The sequence below is a fragment of the Colobus angolensis genome, unplaced genomic scaffold (assembly GCF_000951035.1).
Source record: "Colobus angolensis palliatus isolate OR3802 unplaced genomic scaffold, Cang.pa_1.0 Scaffold202, whole genome shotgun sequence".
Lineage (NCBI taxonomy): Eukaryota > Metazoa > Chordata > Mammalia > Primates > Cercopithecidae > Colobus > Colobus angolensis.
In genome coordinates this window covers 1,592,317-1,606,286 of record NW_012115178.1, presented here as the reverse complement: position 1 = coordinate 1,606,286, position 13,970 = coordinate 1,592,317, and the positions used below count along the sequence as shown (strand labels likewise).

At 35.6% G+C, this 13,970-nt stretch overlaps 1 long non-coding RNA gene across 1 annotated transcript in view; it reads right to left on the bottom strand.

Moving 5' to 3' along the window:
• LOC105511669 overlaps window positions 1–13,702 on the bottom strand; it is a 43,364-nt gene extending 29,662 nt beyond the window's left edge. The window contains exons 1-2 of the long non-coding RNA XR_001001749.1: window positions 13,572–13,702; window positions 7,260–7,420 (exon numbers count right to left, since the gene is read on the bottom strand). This is a non-coding gene — a long non-coding RNA (uncharacterized LOC105511669). The remainder of the gene's footprint in view (window positions 1–7,259; window positions 7,421–13,571) is intronic.
• Between the last annotated feature and the right edge of the window lie 268 nt (window positions 13,703–13,970).

The window sequence follows — 13,970 nt, the reverse complement described above, 5'->3', positions numbered from 1 at the left end:
GCCACCACGCCCGGCTAGACCTAAATTTTCTATTGAGGAACAATTTCTATTATACACTGAGTGGAACTTCACTAATATAATACATAACCAACATCATTATAAATTATAAAAATAATGTTGATTGATTTCCCCTTTTAGGAAGATACACTTTTCCCTGAGTAAGACTGAAAACCTTGGGCATTATATATAAAATAAACATAAGATGACTCTGAAAACTGAATTGAAAAAGGCATGCTGCCTAGAGGCTTTAGGACTAAAGGCCAGTTCTCTATTTTTCCTTTTTGTTTCACGTATCTCATATTTGGAACTGAAGAAGTTGGTAAACTGGAAATACCAGTGGATGCAGACAGAAAAAGCTCCAATAAAAGTCTGTTCTTGCTCAGGAAGGGTCAGTCTAACAAGACTGGAAGCTATGGACAATAACTGCTCTACATCAGCCAAAACACAGCAGAAAAAACTGTGGTCCCACCCTACTCGTACCAACAAAGGCTGAACTAGGAGACTAGACCTCCACCCACTCTAGGCTGCAATGATGCACCTCAAATTCCTTGCCAAAATGGTATAGGGAGCTGAGACTTTAGTTCCCCTCTTCCCCTCAAGCAGTAACGAACTCTCTCCCTTAACCTGTTCTGTACTCCTGCCCTATGATGTCAGTAGAGATCACTTGGAAAGCCTACCGTGCCTTAATGAGGTACGAGGGCAGTCTCCCTGATATGGTTTGGGTGTGTCCCCACACAAATCTTACCTTGAATTGTAGCTTCCGTAATTCCTATGGTTTGTGGGAGCGACCCAGTGGGAAGTAATTGAATTATGGTGTGGGGTCCTTCTCGTGATGTTCTCATGATAGTGAGCAAGTCTCATGAGATCCGATGATCTTATAAGGGGAAACCCCTTTCACTGGGTTCTCATTCTCTCTGACTTCCTACCACGCAAGACATGCCTTTCACCTTCTGCTATGATTGTGAGTCCCCCCCAGCCATGTGGAACTGAGTCCATTACACCTCTTTTTCTTTATAAATTACCCAATCTCAGGTATGTCTTTATTAGCAGCATGAAAATGGACTAATACACTGGCTCATAGCCAGATCTTTCCATCCTTTTCTTCCCATCCCTGTGGTGTTAGTAATGAAGCACTCCAACCTTTCATCCAGGAATATAACAGTGGAAATTAAAACAAACCCAAAGCAAGTGGAAGAAAATAAAGAAGAAAGGGAATTATTTGATAAAGAGGGGAAATAAATGAAATTGAAGGAAAAACAGTAGAGAACTATTTATGAAATAAAGATCTCATTGTTTGCAAAGGTTAACAAAGTTGGAACCTCTAGTAAGTCAAAGAAAAAAGAGAGACAACACAAATTGCCAATCTCAGGAATGAGACGGGAACATCACTACAGATACTGTGGACATCAAAAGAATAACCAGGGAACACTACAAAAATTCTATACATATAGGCTTGACAAGTTAGATAAAATGAACTAATTCCTCAAAAAATGCGAACTACCATAACTTATCAAACATGAAATTCAAAATGAAAATAACCCTGTAACAAGGAAATCAGATTTGTAATTGATAAAGCAATTTTCAAGCCCAGATGGTTTCACAGGAGAATTCTACCAAATGTTTAAAGAATTGCTAACACCACTGCTATACAATTTCTTCCAGAAAATAAAAGAGAAGAGAATACTTCTCAATTCATTTTTGAAGCTAGTATCCTCAGTACAAAAGTAGAAAACTAGACATTAATATCCCTCATGAATATAAATGCAAAGCTCCTTAATAAAATACAGTTATGTGATGCACAGCAATGTTTCAGTCAACGCAGACTGCATATGCGATGGTAATCCCATAAGTAATCCCATAAGAAATAGTATCAGATTTTTACTTTACCTTTTCTATGTTTCAATACACCAATACTTAGCAATGTGCTATAACTGCCTACAGTATTCAGTACAGTAACATGCTGTACAGGTTTGTGACCTAGGAGCAATAGGCTATACCATGTAGCCTAGATGTGTAGTAGACTTGATTATCTAGTTGTGTAAATATGCCCTGTGATGTTTGCACAACAAAATCACCTAATGACACATTTTTCAGAATATATGTCTGTCACTAAGTGACATATGACTGTATCAGCAAATGAAATTAACCATCGTATAAAAGAAGTTATACACTATGACTAAGTGGAGTTTATCTCAGTGATGCAAAGCTAGTTCAATATCCAAAAGTCAATCAATATAATCTTTACCATATTAAGAGGTGAAAAGGAAAAATCACATAATCTTGGCAATTGGTTCTTAAGAAGGATTTAACAAAATTTAATATCCATTTGTGATGAAAACTCTGAGAATTCTGGAAATGAGGCTGAACTTCCCAGACTCGATAAATAGCATCTACAAAATACCTTCAGTTAACCTTATACTTAATGGTTGAACACTGCTTTCTCCCAAAGTTGTGAAACAAGGATGTCTGCTCTCACCACTCTTATTTCACAAAGTACTAGATGTCCTAGACGTATAATTTTAAAAAATTAAAACACAGATCAGAAATAAAGAAATAAGACTGCCCCATTGGCCAGTGGCATGATTGTCTACCTAGAAAATTCCAAAGAAGCTACCAAAAAACCATCTTATAAACCTGATAATTAAGTTCAGCATGTTGAGTGTAAGTTAAATATACAACAAACAATTGTATTTCTAAATGCTACTAATGAATATGTGGACATCAAAATTAAAAATACAGTACCATGTAAATTCACTCAAAATAAAGTGATTAAGTGTAAATCTAATAAAACACAAAACTTGCATGAAGAAGACTGCAAAACATTGACAGCAGAAATCAAGAAAATCTCAACAAACAGAGGGAGGTACTGTGTTTGTGCATTGGGAAAATCAAAGCAGTATAGATGTCAATTCTCAAACGAACATGCAGGTTTAATCCAATTCCTATCAATATCCCAGTAATACCTTTTGTAGATATAAATAATACTTTTATAAGTCTATATGGAAAGTAAAAAAAAAAGAAATAAAAACTAGACTAGGTAGAGCAATTTTGAAAATAAGAATAAAAATATAATTCTTATTCTCATATTCTTCTTATTATAATGCCACAATAATCCAAGCCTGTGTGGTGTTGGTGGAGGGACAGTCACATCGATCAATGGACCAGAATAGGGAACTCAGAAATAGACACATACAAATATGCCCAAGCAATTTTTGAAAAGGGTGCAAGAGCAATTTAATGGAGGAAAGATAGCCTTTTCAATAAATGATGCTAGGGCAATTGAACATCCATAGGGCAAAAAAGTAAACCTTGAGCTGAGTCTCATGCCTTACATAAAAATTAGCTCAAAATAGATCATGGACTTTGATGTAGCATATAAAACTACACAATGTTTAAAATAAAACATAGGAGAAAGTATTCAGGATGCAGGCTTAAGACAAAGAGTTGTTAGGCTTGACACTTAAAGCAAAATCTATAAAGCTAAAAATGAATAAATGTTTCTTCTTCAAAATTATAAATTTTACCTATGAAAGACTCTTTAAGCAGATGAAAATACAAGGTACAGATTGTGAGAAAATATTTGCAAACCAGATATTCATTATCTAGAATATGTAAATAACTCTTAAAAGTCAGCAATAAACTAAATAAAATACAATAAAAAATCCATTGAAAAAATGGTAGAAAGATATGGAAAGATATTTCACTGAAAAGGACACACATATGACAAATAAAGATATGCAGAGATGTTCAACATCATTAACCATTAGGGAATTGCAAAGTAAACCCACAATGACAAAAGAGTAAGAAGCCAAGCCCCAAACTGGGAAAAAATATTTGCAAAATATACATTTGATAAAGGACTGCTATTCAGAATATACAAAGGAGGCCAAGCACGGTGGCTCATGCCTATAATCCCAGCATTTTGGGAGGCCAAGGTGGGTGGATCACGTGAGGTCAGGGGTTCTAGACCAACCTGGCCAACATGGTAAAACCTCATCTCTACTAAAAATACAAAAAACGAGCCCGGCGTGGTGGCACCTGCCCGTAGTCCCAGCTACTCGGAAGGCTGAGGCAGGAGAATCACTTGAACCTGGAAGGCAGAGGTTGCAGTGAGCTGAGACTACACCACTGCATTCCAGCCTAGTCAACAGAATGAGACTCCATATCAAAGCAAAGAAACAAACAAATAAATAAGAACAGAGGGGGAAAAACAAACAAAAAACACAAAATTTACAAGGGAATCTTAAAACTTAACAACAAGAAAATGAACAATCTGATTTTAAAATGGGCAAAATGGGCACAGTGGCTCACGCCTGTAATCCCAGCATTTTGGGAGGCCGAGACGGGTGGCTCACTTGAGGTCGGGAGTCCAAGATCTGCTTGGCCAACATGGTGAAACCCCATCTCTACTAAAATACAAAAATAGCTGGGCTTGGTGGTGTGCATCTGTACTCCCAGCTACTCGGGAGGCTGAGGCAGGAGAATTGCTTGAACCCAGAGACAGAGCTGTGTAGTGAACTGAGATCATGCCACTGCACTCCAGCTTGGGCAACAAGAGTGAAACTAGAAAAAAAAAAAAAAAAGAAAGAAAGAAAAGAAAAGAAAAGGGCAAAAGACTGCAGCCTAAACAAAAGCTTAACAAATAAGATATACAGATAGCATATGACAAGATGTTCAATATGTGTCATAGAAAATTACAAATTAAAATAATGAGATATCACTATAAACATATTGAAATGGCCAAAATTCAAATCAGTGACAACACCAAATGCTGGCGAGGATGTAGAGCAATTAGAATTCTAATTCATTGCTGATAGGAGTGCAAAATAATTTAGTTACTTTGGAAGACTGACAGTCTCTTAGGAAACTAAACATACTCTTAACATATGATACAGAAATTGTGTTCCTTGGTATTTACCCAAATGAATAACAAAACTATGTCCACACACAAATCTGTACTTGCATTTTTTATAGCAGCTTTATCAATAATTGTCAGAACTTGGAAGCAACCATCTCTCTCAGTAGGTGAATGAATAAATAAATCGTAGTACATCCAAAGAGTGGAATATTACTCAGCACTAAAAAGAAATGGGCTGTCAAGGCCAGACAAGACATAGAGGAAACCTAAATGCATATTAGTAAGCAAAAGGAGCCAACTTGAAAGAGTTATATACTGTGTGATTCCAATTATAAGACATTCTGGAGAAATCATAACTATGGAGACAATATAAAGATCAGTGGCTGACAAGGGTTAGGAGGTAGGGAGAAAGAATAAATAGAACACAGAGGATTTTTAGGGCAGTGAAGTTATAAAGTATGATAATGCATGTCATTATATTTGTGTTACCATACCTTTGTGTACAACACCAATGGTGAATGCATGTTATACTTTTGTTACTATACCTTTTCTCAACACCAAGAGTAAACCCTAATGTGAACTACAGACTCTGGGTGATAATGATGTGTCAATGTAGGTTCATTGACTGTAACAAATATATCACTGTGGTGTAGAATATCAATAGTGGTGGCGGTTGTACATGTGTGGGGACTGGGGATATTTGGAAATTCTCTGTACTTTCTTCTCATTTTCTCTGTGAACCTAAAACAACTCTAAGAAATAAAGTTTATTAATATAAAAAAATACAAGATATCATATAAGCTTTTCAGAATGACCAAAATATAAAAGAGTGACAAGACCAAATGTTAACAAGGCTTCAGAGAAACTGGATAATTCATATATTGCTGGTGGGAATATAAAATGGTGCAGACACTGTGGAAAACAGTTTGGCAGTTAAAGAACTAAGCATGCAACTACCACATTAACTGTCGATTACACTCCTGGGCATTTATCTCAGAGAAATGAAGACTTATGTTCACACAAAAACTTGTGCATAAATGTTGACAGCAGTTGTATTTATAATCTTCCTACACTGGAAATTATCCAGACATCCTTTAACAGGTGATTGATTAAACAAACAGCGGAACATCCATACCATGGGATATTACTCATCAATAAAAAGGAAGGAAATATGAATACATGCCACAATCTGGATGATTCTCCACATAATTTTGCTGGGTGAAAACATCCTAAAAAGTAACATACTTTATGATTTTGTTTATATAATATTGAAATGGCAAAATTACAAAATAGAGAATGCATTAATGGTTGACAATATAAGGAGAGGGTAGAGGTGGGAGGAAGTGGATGTGGTTATATTTGGCAGCATGAGGGATCCTTGTGGTGATAGAAATATTCTGTATCTTAATACTGTCAATGTCAACATCCTGGTTGTGATATTGTACTGTAGTTCTGCAGAATGTTATCATTGGAGAAAACTGGGGGTAGAATCTTTCTGTATTATTTCTTACAATTGCATATGACTACACAATTATCTCAAAATAAATAATTTCACTAAAAAGCAACCTGGATTCTGAAGACATAAAAAGTGAAAAATGTTTTACAACTAAGAATCTTAATAGTAAAAGGCATCAGAGCATCTGAATCAACAAACTTAGAGGAATCAAGTTGATGAGAGATCACAACAGACTCCATTTCAGACATTTCCCCCTCTACTAGAATACTTCTCAATTAATTCTTTAAAGAATATTTAAATTAAAGTCATCAAGTTTCTACCTTTGTGACTTTCATGCTCAGCTGAATTGATTTTGAGGCTTATCTCCATGTATTTAATTAAGGCTATTTTGGGTGGATTTCCGTAATTCTTCACATTGAGGAAAGAGGGTTTACTACATATTTAATGTAGAGAGGGAGAGCATTCTTTATAGGTCATTTCAAGGAATATATTTGCTTTTCACATAAATTATTCAGGTACTTGTATTGAAAAGATTCTACTTTTTTCCTTAAATGTACATAACTCAGGCATAGAAACAGGCACGATTTTTCCTTTTTATTTTATTTTTCGGTTATTAGCTTTCCTAACTTTTTGGAAACAACTGAATTCAGGTTTGATTACAAGTCAGAAAGATGCTAAAAGAACTCATGACGTCTTGAGAAATCTAGGAAGTGCCATCAATACTGTTTTTACTTGTCTATCTTTACTTATCTCAACCAATATTATTTTTGAGCTGAACCAAGGTTAAAAATGTAATTATGTTAAGGATTTGGAAGTTATTGAACGTTTGTAGGGTCCACTCTCATTTTCCCCTTTCCATTTGGCCAGTGATAAGCTTATTAAGAGCAATTACTGTAGTTTGGTGATTCAACTGGTGGCTGGTCAGAAGTGATCGCCATGACTCACCTGTAAGCTTCTTCTGACATTTTCCTCCAATTTTAGTTGGATATGATATGACGAAGATGAAACAACAAAGCTAAAATAAAACAGAAGGTAGCTGGCTCTTCTAGTGTCCAAATCTGCACAATGTCTCTGTTGGTTTCTGAGAATATCTGCTTCCATATTACCTCAAAAGTCAAAAATTGAGTTATGCACATTGACTACATGGAACCAGTAGCAGTATTACAGGTTCCTAAAGAACCTACAATAAATGTCTGTATTTCAATTGGAAATATTAAATGTTGAAAATGTTATTTTCTTTATAAGCTAAGAGTTCTATTTTGCAAAACAACCATGTATTTTTTCCCCTCTGGTTTGGTTTGTTTTTACATCAAGGCCTTTATCAGAGCTTTTGATGTATCAGTATATAGAATGTTTAAATAAGTGAGTGGATTGTTTGAAAAACATGTCAAGACTGGACAAAAAGGTGGGTGAATTTGGAAATGTCTTCTTAGGAAAATCATTGTTCATGCTGGCATCACAAATTGTCATGTTCCTAATATATAGCTATATACAGACACAGGGCCCAAATATATCAATTTTTGAACTATATGCTTTATGTTTTAAGGTGTCATTTCTTAAAACAATTATTATCATAAAGATAAAACATATGATTCCATCCTTGCCCTCGCAAGTGTGTCCTGTTTACAGAATTAGTATTTTCTACGACAAGATCTATTGAAACATATTGTTTATTTCTGCTTGCTAGTAGAAGGTTATTTCTTTCAGGAGATACATTAATAGATAGTTTTATGTATAACTATGACAAATAACACAGAGGGTTGATTACCTAAGATAATGCTTATTAAAATGTGAGAACTTTAGATGCAGTCTGGGGGATCCCTTTAAAAATAGGACTATATTTATTAGAACTCTATAACCTTAAATTTGTAAGGAACTCAAAATTGTCTTTGAAGCAGAGTGATTTAAATATTGGATATATTTGAATATAGCAATAAGTGTAGAAGCCCAAATATATGCTTCAGTTGTTCACTAAATTAATATCTAAACTTTAAAACAAACAGGTTATAAAGATACGTAGACAAATTAGAGTTATTTTGTAAAGAAAAGAGAAATCCGAGTGACATCAATTGATCTCAAATAAATTGGTGATATAAGTAGTTTCTTCTTCCATTAAGGAAATGAAGAATACCATATAATTTGTCATCCAAACTGGGATATGTTTGAAAGTGAAATAGGCCTATTAGTAAATAAACAGGCGTAAAGGCATAAAGTCAAAATAGGCATAAAGCAGGATATGTAGTTACCCGAAGAATTATTTCCTCATTTATTAATTCAACAGACACTTTGCTAAGTAATTAGGTAAAAAAATGAAGAAGATAAATTCCTGTCCTCAAGATTAAGACCATGTGGGTGAAACATATAGGCTTTTACTAGGAACTAAGATAGCTTTTACCAGGAACTAAGATAAAACTCTTTGTAAGGAGCACAAAAGATAGGTTTCTATCTCTTAAACATGATGGGAAAAGATACTGTTAAGCCATTAAAAATCTATAGAGTTGAGAATAACACTCTTACTCCCGTTTGACAGCTGGGGAAACTGAGGTTCATGCTACTCAGCAGGCTAATAGCAGATTTGAGGCTAAAGCATACGGCTCCTTGAGTTCCCATCTATAACTTTTCATTGCACTATGTTATTCTTATGGGAATTGCCAGAAAGAAAAGATATGAAATGCTAGATATTTGGTTTACATTTCTCTGAATACAAAGGATAGCATGAAACTTATTTGTGATTTATTTTCCTTGCAATGAGAGAGAAGGACTAAATGGCCAAACTTAGTCACTTGTAATGTGCTTTTTAAAGCTTTGAGATATCATTTTTTTTCCTTTGGAAGATGCTAACACAAATTTGTCTTGTGAGTCGAATCTCATGACAAGGGGAACTGCAATTTGCATACTGCATTACACTGAGTAACTGAGTCTTTCACTATACTGCATTAGAAGTCGAATTTTATTATATACCAGTATAGCAAAAGCAGATTCAACTGTGTATACTTAACTGAAGTCCGTTATGAAAAGATTTCTCGGAACGTGCGTGTTTTATTATATCTTAGAAACCTACTTGCTAGCAGGATGTTGTGCCAGCCCATAATATCTGCGGTGAGCGTGCCATTGTGTAGGAATACACTCAGGCACACATAAAGTCATCAAGCTATTCTACTATTCATTATCCACTGCTACTCATTTCATTATTTGTTTAGTTAACTCTTTTTTTAACTCAATTCATAATATAACCATTAAATCAATCAAACCGACACTAATACCTGAACCCTGTTTTTAGTATCACTTCTTGTTGTGATTTTAGTATAAAAATATTAAGTCTTGGAGATCGCTTATCAGTTCAGTGTGTTTATTTGGAAGATAAAATTTTGAAAATAAAAAAATGGTAATTATAAAAAAGTAATAAAATGTACTCTCTTTGAAGTGGAAAGCGCAGCACTTAGACAAGACAATCGCCTACGTTCTCTGACAGGTGGATATCACATTAGATGAAAATGATAAGATTTAGTAGAATGAAGAATAACTTCCCCTTGACAGTGCCCTGACCCTTGACCTGTGGCCTGACCCTGTTGGCTTCACTAACACAGGGCAGTTGTCACAGGTGTAGGATGAAAGACATTTCTATAGAAGCTACCAACAGTTAGAGATCTATTTCTTTTGATGATCACTAATGTGCTGCTGGGATAAAACTGTAGATTTTGACCTTCTCTAAGCTATAAGGACATAAAAATTTACTCGCAAGAAAGCAAAATTCTAAATACAAAGAGTTTTCTTTATTGTTTGGCTGGAAGAGCACTATGTAACAGAGAAGGTACATGCATTGGGGCAAAATGATGGCACTTGTTATTGTCATTACCCTGAAAACATGTTTCAAACATAATTGTGACACGGATCTAATAAAGAATACTCCATTTATCCCTGCATTTTTACAGTTATTAGTAAACTCTTACCATGTCATACCCTGGAAGTTTGTCCTATGCTGAAATGATTCTTTTGATTTATATGGTAATCACCATTTAAAAAATCAGTTCTTTGACTTTTATTTAAATTTTCTGAAAGTGGTAGCTTTGAGAGTACTTACGGATGATGTGGTAACAATTGTGATTTCTCATGAAAGTTAATGCCTCCTGCTGTAAGGAAATTTATTGTATACTCCTTTTTAAGTAACACAAGCAAGAAATTCAGAAAATACAGTGAAGCACAATGAGTGACGCGAATCCATGTTACAAGAGAAGAATATTGCAAGGGAAAAACAAATGACAGTGACATCCATTAAAGTGGGTAAATCCATGATTGAAAAGGAAAAAATACCTGCAGAAGAATGAATTTTACAGGTAAAATGAAAATGACTTCACAATTCATTAAAATAAAGCCAAAGCAGCAACCTGATAGTGTTTCCCAAAGTTTTATCATGAAGGAAATGGAGTCAAGTTTTTGAACACTTGACACGATAAAGTGGTGTATTTCACTATTCTGTTTAGGGGTTGAGGGGGATGTAACACAAGAATCATCCAAATGTTTGTCACTTAATGTGAAAAAACCATAACAATTTCCTTGCTGTAATAGATTTCCAGGACCCAATTACTATTCAAAACTGTGTGAAAGGCATAAATTACTTTTAAATTCATTGAGGGTTATTATTCAGGTCATAGGTCTTGCCCTTCAACATTTTTTATCCACGGTGTGCTTTGATGACACAAAATTGGTATATGTAAGCTTTAGGATACTCAGTCAAGGAAAATACAAAGATTATGTTTATAATAAAGTGATTCTATAGGTAAACTACTTCAACTGGTTTAGTAAAGGTGTAGCTAAATCCATTTGTTTCCAAAATATCACACTTTCTTTTTATTAAATCATGAAAATAAGGGATTATAATCATGTAACTTATTGTCATGCATACTTGCTATAATAATGCCTTCTTCCCAGACTACCATCGTTGCAAATGTGATGAGATCATCAGGTAACAGTGTAGGATATGAAGGCTTAGCGTGCTGTGTTGTTAGCACATTAAAAAAAGAAATTGCTGGGATAATTAACAACTACCTATTTGTCTGTGGGATGCATTCATTATGGCTCTACAAATTGGAGGTCTCCAAAATCTGTGCAATAAAATTTACTCTTTGTTCAGGAAGTTCCCCTTGGATTTGGGGAAAATTCTGGTTTGCTGTGTCTATTGTAATTGTGACAGGCAGTTGACATGTCTCATAGTCTAAATGTAGTGGCAAGCAGGGGGTGGTACAATGATGAAAAAACTGCCATTCATTCTTGTGCAAAGGAAAGGTGTTTCTTAGCATATTCCAACCTATGTTCAGACTGGAGTTGGGTCTTTGGGGTTGAAGGTCAAATCTGTGAGGTCAAAGCTATTTCTTGTCAATCTTCGTTCACTAATGACACATGAATTGGAAATTAGAACAAAGTAAGTAAAACGAATAGCCAGAAGGTGAGTGTCTGTTTTATTACTCAGAAGAGCTGGGAAATCTGGCCAATTGTTGCCCTATGTGGCTTGAATGACAGTTGTTAAGTTGAAAAAGGGACAGTGTGATGGGAATGCCACTTTAAATCTCAATTACCTCCTCCACTCCAATCAGCTTGGTAGAGCTTTAATGAAGTGCAATTCTCTGTCCTTTTCCTCATACTTCTATCTCTAGAATAAGCCTCACATTCAAGTTTGACAGCAGTACAATCAGTTTTCCATTCATCACTGGCCCTGTTTTAACCCTGCTGAAAAAGGGCCTAATGTACGTGGCAGTGATGGCAATTAGGCAGAAAAGTAATATTAGAAACAGACAAAAGCCTGAGTCTTTTAGCATTACAGGTGTTTTTTTTTTTTTTTTTTCAGCCCGTTCTAGACATAAAGGAATAGGCAGTGTTGTTAAGTTCCCTTCTTCAGTCTTCTCTTAAGCTGAAAGTCCAACGATTTCAAGATTCAATTAATTAGAGACATGGAGAGCCAAAGTACAAGGTAAAAGCTAAGTTCTTTCTAACTGAAGACACACTTAGTAATTGGCCCCTTATTCAAATGGATATCTTCTGGGTGTATGTTTAATAAGGTTGATAAAAACTCGTCATTTCCTCATTAGGATAGCACATGAATACACTCTGTATGTAGAAAAGAAATCTTAAAGAGAACAAACAGGAAAATATCAATCTGTTAAATATAGGAATGTAAAACATAAAAATTCAAAAGCCTGAGAACTATAACTTTGCAGGATGGTGGGGGGGGGGGGGGCGGTGGGTATGTTAAATGCATTGTGTGTGTGTGTCTGCACGCGCGAATGAATGAGTGTGTAAGCTGAGAATTTTTTTTTTAAGACAAATCTTGGCTCTTCAATCAGTTTATCTAGGAATGTAAAATATTTAAGCAGTTGAGTTTTATAACCTGGATCAACGGTGTTTACTATGACTTTTTTTTTTAAAAAAAAAATACAAAGATGGATGACACATTTAAATGGCTTTCTCATATAGAAACAAAAGCAAGGTTTCCAAATCTATACATTTGTGTCTGCATGCGTAAGTATCCACGTAATAACCATGCGTGTATCTTTACACAGAAAAGTCACATACATGTGTTTAGGTACCCACAATGTATTCTTTTATCTAATTCTATCTGTAAGTGTGTCCACACAATGTGTGAAATCTTAGGAAAAAGAAAAGTTCATATATTTTTGCGCGTGCATTTAATTGTTATATATGTTTTCCTAACGGTTCTTTTTATGCCAATTTAAAAAATGTCAGCCAGGTTGGGGTGTTTTTTTGTTTTGTTTTGTTTGATAGATTCCACAGGAACATGTGGCATCGGTGTAAGGATCTTGTTTAAGAGAATGGAGGCTTGGAGGAAAAAAAAAAAAAAAAAAAACAGATGCAGCAATTAGGCGGCTCTTGCTGCTCATTGGGGAGGTGACACAAGTGGGTGATAGTGGCTTTCACCTCTCACACTCCCTTCTCTCCTGCCTGATTCCTAGAACAATCCCTGTCAGAAACACTCTTTGAAAAAGGCTGCATTAGACAATGGCTCTTCACCCTTATTTTACGCTTTAAGTAGTGGAGCAGAATGCTGTAAGGGGCTGAAAACAAGGCGTAATCTGAGAAAGACGCGCAGGCATTGTTATAACTGTGAAAACCAGAAGAGCCCCTTTCAGAGCCGTGACTGAAAGTGCTCGGAAGACCTTTAGTCCTTTGCACTCTCCCAATCACCAATTAGACAAACATTAACATCAATTAAGCTGTTATACGGCACAGGTTCCATATAATTACCTTAATGGGTTGACGCTTTCTTTAGCAGCAATTTCTTAAACAAACTTCATCTTTTGTGCAACAGGCTAAGAAAATTTTCAGCAGGGAGCATTTCCTTTTGTCAAGTTTTCTAAAGAGACAGCTGAATTGTTCTATTTAACAACAAACACCTTCACTAAGGACCCTCGTCTTGTCCCCGTTCCCACCACATTTGACTACTAGGCTCAAAGCTTATTAACCATCAGAGACAAAAAAACGGACTGGCCAGGGGAGCCCAGACACATGCAGGGCGGGCAGTACACAAAGGACCAGTGAGTCTGGCACCGGTTTGCAAGCAGACCCTCGGAGAAAGCACCAATTGAATTAGTTGCCTATTTAGTATCCAAAGCGCCAGATCCGTCCTTACCAAAAGCACAAAGA